The 3,827-nt window shown below is 41.5% G+C and overlaps 1 non-coding gene across 1 annotated transcript; it reads right to left on the bottom strand.

Moving 5' to 3' along the window:
• Positions 1 to 442: 442 nt before the first annotated feature.
• Positions 443 to 548, bottom strand: LOC118489567. The gene has a single exon (XR_004887589.1). It is a non-coding gene; the product is annotated as a small nucleolar RNA R71 (small nucleolar RNA).
• Between the last annotated feature and the right edge of the window lie 3,279 nt (positions 549 to 3,827).

Below are 3,827 nucleotides of genomic sequence, written 5' to 3'. Positions count from 1 at the left end.
ATAAGACCATTTCCGCGAAACTTACACCGACCGGTGAATATACCAGAAGGTATTCCACGGCGAAATGATCATGGTCTAGTTCACGGTATCGAGAGCCACTTCAAGCCTGCTATAGCTAACAACCCATCGCCGGTTGTGATCCCGCAATTACAAGGAGGGCGGTCATTTGAAGTACGGGCACAATCAATATCCAATTTGCCCAAATATCATGGTCAAGCACATGAAGAGCCCTACTTACACATTGTTGTGTATTATGCATGTTGTAACACAATCAGCAGTCAAGGTTTCTCAACTGAGGATGTGAAATTGGTAGTTTTCCAATTCACACTCTAAGACAAAGCACAACAATGGTTCCATTCGCAACCGTCAGCTTCGATTTTTACATGGGGCGAGATGCAGCAATCATTTTTAGATGAATTCTATACTCCGTTGCGTACTAACAATGCCAGGAAGGATATTCAGGGGTTCCGACAACAGCCCGGTGAGTTATTTCACGAAGCATTCAATCGTTTTAAAATGATGCTCAAGAATTATCCCCATCATGGCATATATTTGTGTGAGCTTCTCAATGCATTCATGAGGGCCTAACAGATGAGGATGCAAGGGTTGGGAATTCAATATCTAACGGTACTTTTGGAACAAAATACGAAGAGGACGATTGGGAATATCTAGAAAGAACTGCAATGACGTTAAAGCGGAAAGCTCAGTCTTCTAGAAATGCATGACATTCGGTGGTGAGAGCGATAGAGAACCAACCTGATGCAAATGGTCAGTTCCCGATGTGTGGACATTGTGGAGATTTAGGGCATATAGCGGATCAATGCCCGGTCATTCATGGTGAGGGTGAGGACGTGAATTTTGTGCAAGGTGGGGGCGGTGGAAGAAACTTTAACATGCAGTCCAACACATATCACCCAGGTCATAGAAATCATCCGAATTTAAGCTATGGGAATGCAAATAATCAGCTAAATCTGGGATTTCAAGGCAATAATCAATCTGGTGGTCAACGTAACTTTAATTAGAACCGATTCCAAGGTAATTTTCAAAGTGGCTACCAAAGCAATCAAAGAGGACCAACTAACCCTTCTAACACTTCTGGGAACAATGAGGTGATGGAGATGTTGAAGGCAATTCAACTTGATTTGCAAAACTGTACTCAAAAGGATGAGGTGCGAGACAAGGCCATTCAAGCATTAACTACACAGATGGGCCAACTTGCAACCGAGATGAAGGAGCTGAAGCAGAATAGTGGGAAATTACCAAGTGATAGAACAACAAATCCCGCTCATCAAAAGAAAGGCAGCCCAGTCGGCCAGGTAAGTACTTTACGTAGTGGTGAGAATTATCAAAAGGTCGACACTGATGTGCGTGAAGTGTGTTGTAATTTGGATGTATATTTTAAGCCCTTTTTACACTTTTAGCCAAGTTTTAAATTTATAAAACACGATATTTACTAACACTAAACACACATATGGGCAAGTGCACCCATCGTGGACGTAGTATAGTGTTGGTAAGATACCGAGGTCGTCCAAGGACACAAGAGATTTTAGTACTGGTTTATCCTCAACGTCTAATCAAACCAAAATGTTAGAAAAATATTTTTTAAACTAAGAAAATAAAACTAACTAAAATGCTGAAAATAAAAATAAAAATAAAAACAGATAGACAAGATGAATCACTTGGATCCGACTCGTGTGTTAGTCCTTTGATTATTTTCGCACTTTTGCACTTGTTTAAGAGATTATCTTATTTATTGTAGTAGGCCTCTCTTTTGAAGGCGACGTTACCCTCAACCCAGTAGTTTGAGTCAGCAAGGATACAATCCTAAAGGGTCGGATTATTGAAAGATAATTAATTAAGTTATTAATGCATAATGTGGTAGGCCCCTCTTTTGAAGGTGACGTTACCCTCAGCTAAGTAGTCTGAGTCAGCAGGGATACAGTCCTAAATAGCTGGGTTAAAGTTTTAATAGTAGTTTAACTTATGAGGGGATCAAAGAGTTTGGACCCCTGCCATCCAATACCTTTGGGCATTGAAGGAGGTCCTACTAAATTTGACCCAGGTCCCATGCAGGATCTCTAAACGCTGAACAACGGCAAGACTCTTACCAAACCGTTCCCTTAACCCCCGACCAGGTAGCCAACATACCTCCATATAGACCGTGGAGATATGAATGGTGAAAATCTTTTATTTTATATAGACAGTAAAATAATGCCAAGACACCACGGACAAACGATAAGGAAGAATCACCTTCAACATAAGAAACTAGTAATTAAAGTCATTAATACAAAACCAATTAAAAAGTGCAAAAGATTAAAAATAAAAAGTATTACACTAAACACTTGTCTTCACCAAGTGATGTAAGAGACTTAGGCAAACATGGCCTTTGATTGTCAAGAACTCTTACGATCAATCATGGATCCCGAGACGACTCACACACTCTATGATGGACAATGGATGATGGTGGTGGATGATGGTGTTATGGTGGTGGTGGGTGGTGGGTGAAGTGTGAGAGAGGTGGTGTGCCAAGGGATGAGTTGAAATGTCTCCAAGCACTCCTATTTATAGTCTGAACAGAAGCTCGGGCACGGCCCCGTGTCCATCCTTGTCTATCTCCTCATTAATTGTAATTCACAATTACAATAAATGCGCCTGCAGGAGTCTGACCACGCCCCCGTGTCCACTGGGCACGGCTTGTGGTGGGCAATAGAAGCTTCTAAAGGTTTGTCTTTTCTGCTGCTTCTTGGGCACGGCCCCGTGCTCGCTGAGCACGAGGCGTGTTCAGTCTTCTGTGTCCTTGGTTTTGCTTGGGAAGATGCTGTTGAGGGGTCGGGCATTCCACTTTTGTTCCTTTTCTTGTATTTATGTTAGATTTTGCTGTCTTTTTGCTTCTTTTGTTAATTTGAGCTCATTTAATCCTGAAAATACAAAAGGAAGAGAAAAACACACTTTTCCAACATTAGTACTAAAAAGGGTTAGTTTTATGCCACATTTGATATAATTTATATGTTGCGTTTTGCGCATATCAGACACTCCACCACAGCCTGTTGATGGAGTGGTGGAGGATTTAGGTGAAGATGGTGAGAGTGACGATGATTCGGAACCTAATATTGTTAAAATTAATGATAAAAATACCCGTGCTACACCTTCTAAGCCAATCAAGGCTAAGGAAGGGGAACCGATTTTACCTCCCTTTCCCGAAGCCTTGAAGGATCCGGGTAATACAAAGATAATCAATAACAAGGGACCTCAACCAGAGGAAATCTGGGAGGTATTTAAACAAGTGAAAATAAATTTACCCTTAATTGACGCCATTAAACAGGTTCCAACTAATGCTAAGTACCTTAAGGATTTGTGCACTCAAAAACGGCAACACAAAGTCCCTAAAAAAGTTGATCTAACTGATAGAGTTAGTGTCGTTTTGAATGGAGTCCTTCCACCTAATCTACGAGATCCCGGGACGCCTTTAATTTCAATACAAGTTGGTGATTTTAAAATGAGTAGGGCGTTGTTGGATCTCGGACCTAGCGTGAGTATCCTTCCGGGAAGCTTGTAGGACCAATATGATTTTGGTCCACTGCGTCGTGCTGACAACTGTTGTGTTGGCAGATTTGACCCCTAAGCTTCCTCGAGGGATAGTTCGCGACATGATAGTTAAGGTGGAAGAATTCTATTTTCCTGTTGACTTTTTGGTGCTTGACTATGTTTCTGATGATCAAGTCAATCAACCAAATGTTATCTTCGGCCGACCTTTCTTAGCCACTACACATGCTCAGATCGATTGTCACACCGGCACTGTCGACATGACATTTGGCAACAGAAACGTC

This window comes from Helianthus annuus, chromosome 17, assembly GCF_002127325.2.
Source record: "Helianthus annuus cultivar XRQ/B chromosome 17, HanXRQr2.0-SUNRISE, whole genome shotgun sequence".
Taxonomy (NCBI): domain Eukaryota; kingdom Viridiplantae; phylum Streptophyta; class Magnoliopsida; order Asterales; family Asteraceae; genus Helianthus; species Helianthus annuus.
Note: the sequence above shows the minus strand (reverse complement) of the source record. Positions and strands in the feature narration are given on the sequence as shown.